Below are 13,886 nucleotides of genomic sequence, written 5' to 3'. Positions count from 1 at the left end.
ACCTCCAGGGCCTCTTCAATCTGCACGTCCATTCCCAAAACCAAATTCCCTTCTAAATCCTGCGAGTTGATTGGTCTCTGCTTTTTCCTTTTCTCCCCTTTTTTCCTTGTCCCAACGTCCTCCTCCCTTATTTCCTTGTTTGTCTCGTTCCTTTCTTGCTGTTCCGGGCCAGGATTCAAAGGGGAAAGCCTTGGCTCGAATGAGGCTAGAAACGAATTGCTTATGGAGTAATTAAAAGGCTCTGCTAGGGATTGATTTATTACCTGAGTCCCCAATGCTGATCCTGTAGGGTTCTTTCGTGGGTCTGGAAGTCCTTCAGGCTCGGCTTCCTTTCGTCCTTCTATCCTTTTGGGGCTGCCCTGACCTTTGGCTATGGATGCTCTGGTAACTGTCGAAACCCTTCCAAAACCCCCTTCAGACCTTTGCCCTATGCTTGAACCGAAATTTACTATATCCTCTAAACCTCCAGAGAGAACCAGACCGATGGAAGAGGGTTTCCCTTTGCTGCCTTGGAAGGATTGTCGAGGGCCTGCATGCAACTCATCTTCGCCCGCCCTACTTGACTGCTGCAAATCCTTGGAGTCCTGATGAAAATAGACGTTCCCCTCCAACTTCTTTATCGACTGAAGAAAAGGATGGTTAATCCTTAGCGATTCTGGTGAAAGAGGGTCGGGACTTAAGTTTTCTGGTGCTCCAAAATATCGTTCAATGTTCTGGGCTGTTGGGTCTTTCCCCCAGACCGATAGGATATCCTCCATTGCAGGGTCTAGGTCAACAAGTTCGCTAGGGTTAACCATGGTTACTGAGGGGGGTCACAGATTACTCGCCGATCATTTTCGCTGCCAGCACAATAGTCCTGTCTCCTTGCTATCCTCAGTAAAACCCTTGTTAATGTGCTTCAAAGCGATGACTCCCAGCTGTCAACCCTGCGCTGTTCCCAACCTCCAGCTGCCCTTCCTCCTGTCGCTATCCACCGGAGTGCTGATCCTCGCTTCAACGCGATCCGGTGTCGTTTACTGTTGGGCCCTAGGCCCTCGGCCTGGCTGGCCCTGGTTCCGGCCTATGCACCTGCGCCCAAACCCTCGCCATCATCCATCAGGTCTGCTCTTTGGCTTTGTTGGTCGTAGGGTTTCATGGGCCCTTAGCCTGGTTCTTGAGTATTTGGCTCAGTTCCCCCACCTCAATGGTTAGATTATTAGATACACGAAGCCAATTGTACTCCAACAATGGATGTTGCAAGAGAGAGGATTCATTCCACCATTCATCCTTCTGCAATTATGTTACTACTTATTAAATGGCCCAAAGGAACCCCAGCCATCTCTAAGTCTTGTGCCTCATATAGTCCACATTAGCATGGTTGGGAAAAATAATAATACAAAAGCTATCTTCATATCCTTATTAGCTAACTTCGTAAAAAATTAAAAGTGCTTTCTGAGAATCTGAGGAAATGTCTCATTGGTTCGAGAGAAATTGGAGGCTTGATGCTTGCTTACTACTAGTTAAAGTGTAGATTTTTCACAAATGACCAATGAGATGTTAATGAAGACCTTAGTGCAAGAAAACATCCATATCCACATAAGTCTAAATAGTGCATTCAATATTAGGCATATACACATTTAACTATCAATGCCAAAATTGGCATGGGTTTACCCACTGCTTGAGCCACCCATCTTCCATTTTGAAAAGGGGTCAATGAAGTTACTTGGATTAATTATGCTAGAGAGAAGGAAGTGGGGGAAAGTGGAATCACAGTGAGTGTGTCATGTGAGAACATAATCAAGCATTAGGTATCAAATAACTAGGACGTAAGCATCATTTTTATGGAATTTCAATTTCATGTGTTATGATAGGGTTCAAAATTTTCATCAACAATGGAAGATCATAGATATGGTTTCTTTTGAGGAGGTCATGAGTTTGTGATGGGTTGTGGAGTTAACTGGAGATGTGTGCTTTGTATTAGCTACACCCCCCCCATTCTGAGCTCGTTGACCATAGGCGGGGACTTGGGTTTAACCATGGGTCAAACCTTTGTTTTGACCAAGCTTTTTTGTTGTTGATTTGAATGAATCATTGACAGTTGGAAGGCTGAATCTTTGACTAGAATATTCTAGTGTATTGAACGAATTTCTCTCTCTACATTGACAGAAAGTTTCAGCATTGTTTAAATTTGAACAAATTGCAGAAAGGATTTTTATCTCTAATTTCACCAAGTTTGACTAAGGAAGGAAGACCGAATCTAATGTTGTGTTGATAGGACTCTTTTAGGTAGTTTGACTATTGAATTTGACTAATTATTGCAGACCGTTGACTCTTGTTGACTATAATTCCATAGGTAAACAATTGCAGACTGGTATCTCTGACCAGATTTGAATATCTCTCTCTATTTGGATTGGTTGATTTGGGAAATTTAAAGTTTGACTTTGATTAGTTATTGGATGTAAAAATGGACTATGTATATGATGTTGAACATTGATTGACTAATAGAAGAAGAATAATTGATTTAAGGGTTTTCCCTTGTGGGGTTTCTCCCTAGTCTTTGAGCAAAATTTCTATGTCTCTTTGTGCTTGGCTACCTTCGATTATGAATTTATTGTTTACTATTCTATTTATAATTTATTATTTGTTACTAGGGTGATTGAAATTGGAAGAAATAATTTTAAGTGATTATACCAACATATAACATTGTGAAAAATTAACATGGTATCAGAGCTGAGGTGAAGGTTAGACGAAGGAGACCAGAGAGCTCCCCTTTGAGTGATCCATAAAATGTCATGGATATTATACTGGATAGATCTTCACAAGAGATCTGATAATATTATATTAAAAATTTGAGATTCTACACTATTAGAATTTTATTTAATTTCTAGATCTGTAGATTTTATTGTAATTAGCACATTCATGTAAAATTAAATCAAGCATAAAAGTAGAGAATGAAAAAATAATCTCACTCACACATAAGGCACAATATATTCTCTCTGGGAAACCCTTTCTGGAGAAAACCCAGCTGGAAGGTGAGACCACTTCACTCTCTTTCTCTGTCTGGAAATATGGTTGCAAATACAAAGAAGTAATGTCTGTGGCCCGTGGGCTGCTACAGTGCACATAGCCTCTCTGTTTTCTCTACCTCTTATCTCTTTTGGCTATCTTTTCTCAGTTATGGAACACAATTCTCTCAAAAGAATGGAATGCCTCTTCCTCCTAGTGACTCGGTTATAACACAATGCAATAGCCTACTAGTGGTTAAGTTTGACTACATCAACTCTTAGCTAGAGTTACAAAATAGGCTCTTCTAGAGTCTTTTACATCATAAACACGTGGCTAGCCCCTTTTCAATGAATAATGGGGGCTAATTTGGCATCCTCTCTAACTATAGGGGTGAAAATAGGAAGGTCAACTTCTAAGTGGCATAACGTTTGCATACGAACTCCGATTGACATGCTTCTTGCATTGATGGAAAGGTCCTTGTGTGTATAATAGCATGAAAATATGTCACATTAAATTGGAAAAGCTTTACACCCAAAAAAACTTCGTTTTATGCCTCAAGACGCTCTCGGAACGTTTCATACCCCTTTGCGCCAAACTGGGTCCCGCTGGTAAAAATGGTCCTGTGAGATGATTCCTCCACTTTTTCCACTCCAAATGCATCGAGATGGATGAAAAAAAATATAATGATCCAATTTGGATCATTGAGTCACTATTTTTGTTGATTGGGAATCAAATTTATTGGGCAAGATGACTACCTCCTACTTCAAGATTGAAGAGAAGTTGAATGGTGCCTCCAACTTTGTAGCATGGATGACTAGATTGGATCTTACTCTTGAGGAAAATGATGTGATGGAATATGTGGAGGGCTAAGTATCTGAACCTCCAAATAATTCCATTTCCAGTGATAATCCAATACAAGAAGGGTAAGATCAATGCCAAGAATATCATCATTAAATCTTTGAGGTATCATCTCATTACTTATGTCCAAGATGAAGAAGTCAGAGGAGATGTATGAAAAGTTAATTGGGATGTATTAGGTCAACAATATCATCCAAGTAATTGCCTGGAAGAGTCAAATCTGGGATATCAAGATGAGAAAGCAATAATCTATTACATGTTACTATATAAGGATCTCTCAAATAAAAGATCAACTTCTTTCCATTGGAGAAATCATACCTAAAAGAGAACTTGTGTAGATGACCATTATCTTGGGAGACACATATTTCAAGGATTAGTAGCAGGAAGGAGCTCCCTTTATTTGATTAACGCTTTGGCTCTTGCACCAAAGAAGAATCTAGGCTTATTTCTAGAGGGATAATGCATAAACTGAAAATGTCAAATCAAGTTGCCACATGTCCACCGTACTGCCATGTCACGATGATGTCATTTTGCTCTTCAGCTGCTTAGGACCAATAATCTATTTCCATGTGTCTATTAGAGGAGAGAGAAAGTTTCTTCTTGGTCCTCTGTCGTCATTGAATTCCTTTGTATTTATTTTCCTTTGCAAACCTCTGCGCTTTCAAGAAATTTTGATCTATAAGGACTTACGAGGTTTCTAGGTTCTGTTCAGTCTTTTTCTCCGATGTTCCGATAAGTCTTCTACTCTGAGGTTCCGATCAGTCCTATGATCTAAGGTTTCAATAAGTCCCCTACTCTTATGTTCTGATAAGTCTTCTTTTCTAAGGCTCTAATCAGTCCTCTGCTACAAGATTCTAATAAGTCCTCTGCTCCGATGTTCCGATAAGTTTTCTGCTTAGAGGTTGTGTTAATTCTTCTGCTATGAGGTTTCAATCAATCCTCTGCTTTGACGCTCTAGTAAGTCCTCAACTCTAATGTTCAGATAATTCTTCTACTCTGAGGTTCCAATCATTCCTCTGCTTTGAGGTTCCGATATTTAGCCTCCTCCTAAGGAATCCAAGATCCTTACTTTGGTTATTAACAAATTTTGATTCCAATTACCATTTCCGAACTTTCACATATTGTTGGAAATATTATTCAAATAAAATTCCACTGAAGACGGTGTAGAGTCCCTACTTTACACCTTATCATCCATCATTACCTACTGTTTTCATCACTTTCCTCTCTCTTTTGCCTCATTTTCCACCCAGATCATTACATTAGTTGTCATTAAACATGATCAAGTGAGCTTTGCTAATGGGTAATTGTTTTGTTTATTTTTTGACATACTTGCAGGTATTCCGCAGCCTTTTGCTGATTCCGCAGCCATCTGCTGATTCCGCAGCCATCTGCTGATCCCGCAGCCATTTTGTTGATTTCAAGGTTCCACATGCTATTTTGCAGAACGAGCCACGTGGGCATGTTGGAATATACATGCTCGAGGTTCCTGTGCCATCAGTTCAGCCGGCCACGTCATTTGTACCTCCGGTCAAAGGGGGTCAAGTTACGGTCAAATAAAGGCAGCTTAACGTGGATACGTAAGCTGTTTGATCACGTCGGTGGAAAAGGTGACCTGTCCATGTTTTGAAAGCCGTGGGGGACATGATCTAATGCTGGATTCATTGCCCATATCGACCAGGACCTCCAGCTCGACCATAAAGCTTATGACGTGTTAACTGCACCTTTAATACGCATGAGAGTCAGTTTATTTTCTGTTTTATGTTTACGTATTAGGCCATCTTGCAGATGCCTATATATACTTGCGTCTGCGTACGCTTATGTTAACTTTTAGATGCTATAGTTTATGAACTTGTGAGAATTTTGGCACGTTTTGAAACTTTGTTTTTATAAGATCTGTTCCAGCACTTTTTGATTATGTATTTCTGCATATAAAGTAATGGAAACAGTGCTGTTTTGAAGTCTTAAGAGCATCTGAGTTTTTGTGGATGATATGAATGGAGGGCCCCTGTTCGTATTAACCTTGTAAAGTATTTTTATGTTTATACTTCTGCAATTTCTTTATTTTACAAACAGAATTTCCTTTCTTGAGTTATGTACAGCTTGATTTCTTTTCATTGCTGCAGCCTTTATTTTCACTGATCAGATTTGCTTCTTTGCAGGTTTTCACCCGGGATTGAGTGTGTTGTGTTTGCTTTAATATCTAATGGTAGTTGCAGTTGTCTTGTTCATAATGCTACCCTTTTCACTCTGTTTTCTAGATTAGTTTTAGCTTAGTTTTACAAGTTGGATACTAACTAATTTATGCTCTCTTTATCATGAATGGCTTATCTTTCAAGAGAACAGAACATTAATTAATTGCAGCTTGTCTTTGAGTAGTCTTGGCTTGTGATACTAATACTTTTTCCACTTGTTACACATAATCACATATGTAGGAAGCAGTATGATGGAAAAGGCTTAGTAGTGTTACAATTTGTCAATTAGAGTTTTTATCAAATCTTGGATTTGTCTTCAGCTACCTCCTAATCGTGTTTTACGCAGTACTATGTGGTAGAAGCAGGGAGTTAGGAGGAGATAACCATTATCATCAATCCTTGAAGTGATTTTCTTGTTTCTTTTTATTTGCAGCAATATGGATAGAGACTAATGCCATTAGAACGTGGTCATTTGCTTTCAAGTCATTTCAATTTATTCATTTCTTTCAAGTTCTTTTCCTTTACAAATTCAGCAAGTAATTAGAAATCACCAATCACACACTTTCACTCATCTAGAACTCACTTTTCACACACTTGCACTCATCTGTCTATAATCATCACTCCATCTTAGGAAGATAAGTTAACCATAAACAACCCCCCAAACGACAAAAGCTCTAAAAAAGTTGCTTAAGTACATATAGTACACCCTCACTTCATCAGCTTACGAGCCCCGGGTTGACAATTAATGACATCAATTTAAGAACACTAAATTGACTAAACATTTTGGTGCCGTTGCCGGGGAAGTGAAATTAAGTAGCCATACTTAGAGAAAAAAAAATATAAAAATTTCAAGGAAAGAAGTTAATAACCTATCCAAGTATGCTCTCCTCTTGCACTTCAAAGTGATCTGGAGGATCAGAAGGGAGAAAGTTATTGATTTAGTAGTTTCTTGAGTATGCTCTCTTCTTGCACCTAGAGTGAACTGGAAGATGAGAAAAAGAACTATTAACTTGACTTGAAGAAAAAATAAACATGACATGCATAGAGCTAGAGATTCTAGAGGACGGTTTTTAGCTAGAGCTCGAAGTTCAATTTTTACAAGTCCATCTGCTTCAAGGGATAGGCAAGAGACACCTCCCTTATCTCCAACCGAAACTCCTAGTCCTAGAATTCCTGCAATTCAAGAGCCAAGAGTTGACTCTCCTACACCTTCTATTGAGTTTGAACTAGGAAGAGACTCTTCTCTTTCTCCTACAGGAAGACCAATTGTAATTGAGGAATTGGAATCATCTGAAGAAGAAGGAGAAATCTCTTCTCATTCACCTTTTGTAGAGGAACCAGAAGATTTTGAAATCCCTAGGAGAATCATCATGGCAGAGGAAGAAGGAGGAGGTAGAGGTAGAGGTAGAGGTAGAGGAGGAGGAAATAACAATAACAATAATGGAGGTAGAGGTCCCATTGGAGGGGGAAATAGAAATGGTGATAATTCATTTGGGTTTCCCATTGTTGATGAGGATTCCCGAGCCACTATGAAAAACATATCACCATCTGTCCTCCCTAACTTCCATGGGTTAAGGTCTGAGGACCCTCAAACATTCTTATTTGAGTTTGAAGTGGTGTGTCGAACTTATGACTACCTGGAAGACTCTCAGAAACTCAAGTTGTTCCCTTCAACACTGAAGGATCAGGCCTTGAAATGGTTCATGGGGTTACTCACTCAATCCATTAGGACTTGGGATGAGATGAAACATACATTTTTGGATAGGTATTTAGACTATTGCATGCCTACTAATCACAAGGACGAGGTTTTTAAAATGATACAAAAAGAAGATGAGAGTCTAGAAGATTTACTTGAAAGATTTCAATATAACTTAAAAAGAGCAAAAATGAATACCTTGGATGAAGAGACCTTAAAAGCCCTCTTATTAAAAGCCATCAGGGATGAATGGATAGACATCTTAAACATGATGGGGAAAGGGGATATTTCTGAACTTTCTCTCAATGACATAGCAGAACTTTGTATCCATCTCTCAAGGGGCAAATCAAAAACTCAAAAAGGGCCTAGAGATCCTTCTCTCCTTAGGGTGAACAAATCTGCAACAGGATCAGTGAGTAGGGCTGAAATCGGCAGTATGCTTGATGAATTTAAAACTGACATCTTAGGGAGTCTTAGTGAACAACTTGATACCCTTAAGATTCACAATAAACAAAAAGCAGAAGCTGAGGCTTTGGCTATCTTTTGCCCGAAATGTAGAAAGAAACATGCTTTAAGGGAATGTCCCTTAGATGCACACGTTGTAGAAACATGTGTAATTTTCTCAGAAACTCATGAGACCAAGGACTGTCCTTCAATCCCTGGCCTCAAAGCAGTCTTTCAAGAGGATCCAGATACACTTGAATCTCTCTGTTTTATTGCAAGGAGACCTTGGCAAGGACAACAGAATCAAGGGTTTAACAACTCTATGAATTCTCAATCCCAACCAAGTTGGAATCCTTGGCAACAACCTTGGCCTCAACCTCAAAATTCTTTCCAAGCATGGATGCAAAGCATGCAAAATCCCTATGGGAGGTTTGCTCAATTCTATCAATACCCTCCATCATTTCAGAATCAGCAAGCTCCCCAACTTCCAAACCAAGGTCAACAACTATCATTGCCATACCCTCAACAACAACAAACTCCTCCACAAAATCAAAATTCACAATTAGCACTCCAATCCCAGCAGAAATCTAATCAACTTACCTCTCAGCCATTACCAAATCCAAATAATAGGAACCCTAAAAATGCTTACATGATGGAAGGCCAACCATTCCCTACCTATATGGTTGTTCCTCTTAATGAAGTACAACTTAGATCAGGTAGAATCCTAGATCAACCTTCCACAAGTGTTCAACAACCAAGCATTTCTGAGGAGGAATCTCTCAAAGTCAATAAAGGTTCTGAAGTATCACTTCAAAACCAAAATACCCAAAAAGAAAAAGAAAAAGAAAAAGAATCAATCTCTACAACTCCCCTAGTTGAGCAACCTACACCTGCAGCTACACCTCCTTTTCCTGAAAGATTGCAAATCGATAAAGGGGTGGAAAAGCAGATATGGGTGCCTGACTAAAACTTCCTAGATGAATTGAAGAATGTATGTATCAAGATCCCCTTGTTACAAGCCATTAAGGAAATTCCCATTCTAGCGAAGACAATAAAGGAGTTGAGTTTGAAGAAAACAGTAAAAAGAACCAGAGATACTAAAAGGATACATCTAGTTGGAAAAATTGCAGACATAATGATGGGTAAGATTACCATGCAAAAGTATGTAGATCCAGGTAGCCCTATTCTCAAAACTCATATTAATGGGGTTGAAATCCCAAATAATCTGATTGACTTAGGGGTCGCGATCAACATCATGAGTAGACAGACCATGGATCAGTTAAAGCTTCCTAACCTTCTCTTTACACCTACCTTACTGCAGCTTGCAAATAGATCAATCATTAAACCTGATGGTGTATTGGAAGATATTCCAGTCTCTCTAGATTCTTGGGAATATCCAGTTGATTTTATGATTTTAACTCCCAAGAACAATCTAGGAGGACATCCTCTTATTTTAGGAAGACCTTGGCTGGCCACAGCTGATGCTTTCATAAGCTGTAGGTCTGGAGACATGTATATATCAGATGGTAATTCCACCAAGAAATTCAACTTGTATCCCCCAGCAAAAGCTATAACAGAAATAGGAGAAGATGAATGGGTAGAGGATGAAGATACTATACAACCAGTTTTAACCATCTCTGAGATCAGTGAGGATAGTCAAATTCTAAATACATTAGAAAATTTTGAAGTATCTTTAGAATATGACTCTGAACATTTTTAGATAGATGCAGACATTGAATATCTCTCCTCTAGACAAATGTCTCTCTTCTCAATGGAAGAGTTTGGTAGTTCTACAGTTGAAATCCTCCCAGGAAAAACATTGAACATTAACAAAAACTTGGGAAGACCACAACAAGAAGAATTAACTAAACTGTTGCAAAAACATTCCACTGCCTTTGCATGGGAATACACTGACATGAAAGGAATCGATCCTAGGACTTGTATTCATCACATCTACATTGAAGAGAATAGCAGACCTATTAGGCAACCACAAAGAAGGATGAATCCAAACCTTAGGGAAATTGTGAAAGAAGAACTGCAGAAATTGCTCAAGGTGAACTTCATTTACCCCATCTCAGACAGCCAATGGGTTTCTCCCTTGGTTATAGTGCCCAAAAAGAATGGTAAATGGAGAGTTTGCATTGATTATCGAGAATTGAACAAGGCAACCTTAAAGGATCATTTTCCTTTACCTTTTATTGATCAGGTACTAGACACTTTAGCAGGTAAAAAGTATTTCTCATTCTTGGATGGTTTTAGTGGGTACAATCAAATTCAGGTAGCACCTGAAGATCAAGACAAAACCACATTTACTTGTCCTTGGGGAACTTTTGCCTACCGAGTACTCCCTTTTGGATTGTGCAATGCACCTGCTACATTTCAAAGGGCTGTATTAGGAATATTTTCAGATCTGATTCATGATTGTGTAGAGGTATACATGGACGATTTCACAGTTTATGGTAATACATTTGAAGAAGCTTTAGAAAATTTGGAAAAAGTATTGGTAAGATGTAAGGAAACAAATCTTTCTTTAAGTCATGAAAAGTGTTTTATGATGTTTACTGAAGGGATTGTTTTAGGACATCATATTTCAGGAGATGGGATTAAGGTTGATAAATCCAAAGTTGAAGTCATCTCTAAGTTACCTGTTCCAAATTGCCAAAAGGATGTTAGAAGTTTTCTTGGGTTTACTGGGTATTACAGAAGATTTATTGAAAACTTCACTAGGATAGCATCCCCTCTTTTCAAATTGCTTACCAAGGACTGTGAGTTTAAATGGGATCCTGAGTGTCAATCTGCCTTTGAAGCTTTAAAGTCTAGAATATCTGAAGCACCCATCTTAAGGGGACCAAATTGGAAACTCCCTTTTCACATCTCTACTGATGCTTCAGATACAGCTCTAGGAGCTGTTTTGGGACAAAAGGATTTGATCCCTTATGCCATTTATTACACAAGTAAGAATTTGACTCCGACTGAGTTAAATTATACTGTTACAGAAAAAGAGTTCTTAGTTGTGGTACATGCAATCAACAAGTTTAGACACTACATAACCGGCTATGAAACCTTTGTCCACACTGATCACTCTGCCATAAGATACTTAATGAACAAACCTGTCACTAATGGTAGAGTTACAAGATGGCTTTTACTCTTGTAAGAATTCAACATCACTGTGTTAGATAGACCTGGAAAGCAAAACACAGTAGCTGATTTCTTGTCTAGAATCCAAAACATTAATGAGGATTCTCCAGTAGAAGATAAGTTTCCAGATGAATACTTGTTTGCAGTGACTACCAAGACTCCTTGGTATGTAGATATGGCTAATTATCTTGTTACAGGGAAGCTTCCTCTACACTTATTTCCTAATGAAAAAAGGAAAATTATTCGGGAGAGTTCACATTATTCTTGGATTTCTAATGAATTGTTCAAAACAGGGCCAGATTGTATAATCAGAAGGTGTGTTCGGGAAGATGAAATGCCTGACATCCTTAAGGCATGTCATGATGAACCATGCGGCGGGCACTTTGCGGACAAGAGGACAACCTATAAAATCCTTTCTCTAGGATATTATTGGCCTTCTCTCTTTAAAGATGCAAAGCAGTATGTTAAAAGGTGTGACAGCTGCCAAAGAGTTGGGAAACCAACTCCTTCAAATGAAATGCCTCTACAGCCTCAGGTATGCATCGAACCCTTTGAGAAATGGGCTCTAGATTTCGTTGGACCAATTAATCCACCATCAAAGCAAAAGAAGTATATACTGGTTTGTACTGATTATGTTACTAAGTGGGTAGAAGCAAAAGCATTGCCTTCTGCCACTGAAAATTCAGTTGTTCAATTTCTTTTTGAGGATATCTTCACTCGTTTTGGTGTCCCAAGGGAAATTGTGACAGATCAAGGCAGCCAGTTTACATCTAACTTGATGGAGAAGCTGATGGAGGAATATAAGATCAAGCACATAACATCTACTCCCTACCATCCACAATCCAATGGTCAAGTGGAATCTACCAATAAAGTTCTTGAATGCATTATCACCAAGACTGTTCATCTTCATAGAAGAGATTGGGCGGAAAGGCTCCCTGAAGCCTTATGGGCCTATAGGACTACATGGAAGAACACCACAGGACATTCTCCCTATGAACTTGTTTATGGGAAGGAAGTCCTGCTTCCTATTGAGTTCCAAATCAAGACCTTCAAGATGGCAGTTCAGTTGGGAATAAGCCTCTCGGAAGCTCAAAGACACAGAATGGACCAGCTAAATGAGCTAGATGAAATAAGACAAGATGCAATTCTAAGGACCGATCTAGTTCAGCACCAAAGATCTAAATGGCATGATCGTCATATCAAGGAAAGAAAGTTTCAGAAAGGAGATTGGGCTCTATTGTTTGATTCAAAATTCAAAGACTTCAAAGGAAAGTTTCAAACTCATTGGCTTGGGCCATATGAGATTGATGAAGTCTTTAGCAATGGAGCAGTTCGAGTAAAAACTATCGATGAATTTCATACTCCTCTCATTGTGAATGGCCACCGCTTGAAAATCTACCAGAAGCCATTCTCAAAAGAAGAGTTTGTCAAATTGTTCAAGGAAGATTCTGCAATCAGGCTGGTGGAGAAGGATTCTTCTCCTCCATCAGCCTAAAGCTTTGGTTTTTGAAAAAAAAAGAAAAAAAAAAGAAAAAAAAGAGAAAAAAGAAAAAAGAAAAGAAAAGAAAAAAAAGAATAAATGTATGAGCCTGAAAACCAATCTCTGATTGGCAGTCTCATACAGAAAACCTGAGGTGAAAATCAGGGTCACCTGACACCTCATGTTTTCTAAAAAATCTCTTTCTTCCCTTATTTCATTTCATTTCATCATCACTACCATTTCATCCACCATTTCATTCATTTTCACTCCACCTCATTTGTTTTCATTCATCCATCCACCCACTACACTCCATCTCATCAATAAAGTCATTTTTTATTACAATTAAAGTTGCTTTTGTGCAGTCGGAGGCTACTACTGCAGATTCCGCAGCCATCTGAGGATTCTGCATCTATCTAATGATTCCGCAGCTCTCTGTACCTGCATAAAAAAAAAAAAAAACAACACAGTCTGTTTGAAATTTCTCTACAGCTCAGTAGTCATCAATAACAAATGGAAAATAGTCATGCAAAAATCAGTGAAGGGTTAGTGGCAAGTTATCAAAGGCAAATCTAAGCGGGAATCTGAGGTATGGTTCAAATCCTAAGCTTACAGTTATTTTGTTATGCAAAGTTCTCTAGGTTATGTTTCTTGCCACTAAGTGTAATGATTACCAGTCATGCAACCATATACCCACGTATCTCCCACGTCTATCAGTCCTTGATTACCACGATTTTGAATCTCACTTGCAGCCACTTCTTCCATTAAGATCTCGTACTTAGGTGACGTAACCTAATGTACTATGTCTCTACGACATTAACTCACGCAGCCAAGTGTAATTCCGAAACCGAGATCTGAGGACATAGACGTTTTCATTCATAACCCTTCTACCCTATTACGCTCATATCATTTCACTCCCATTTCCACTCACATGTTTCATTCCATCTACGGTGCTACCATTCACCACACTCTGTTATGTTGTGCTCACTACGTTGCTGCCATTCACCATACTCTATTTTTTTCCTCTCCACTAATTCTAATCACCAGTGGGGGTCTGTTACGGCCGTATTCAAAGTTGAACCCATAATCCACTGTG

This window comes from Pinus tabuliformis, chromosome 2_2 (genome assembly GCF_031772625.1).
Source record: "Pinus tabuliformis cultivar Carrire ecotype Pingquan chromosome 2_2, CPIR1, whole genome shotgun sequence".
In the NCBI taxonomy this organism is placed as follows: Eukaryota; Viridiplantae; Streptophyta; class Pinopsida; order Pinales; family Pinaceae; genus Pinus; species Pinus tabuliformis.
This window is presented reverse-complemented; position numbering follows the sequence as displayed.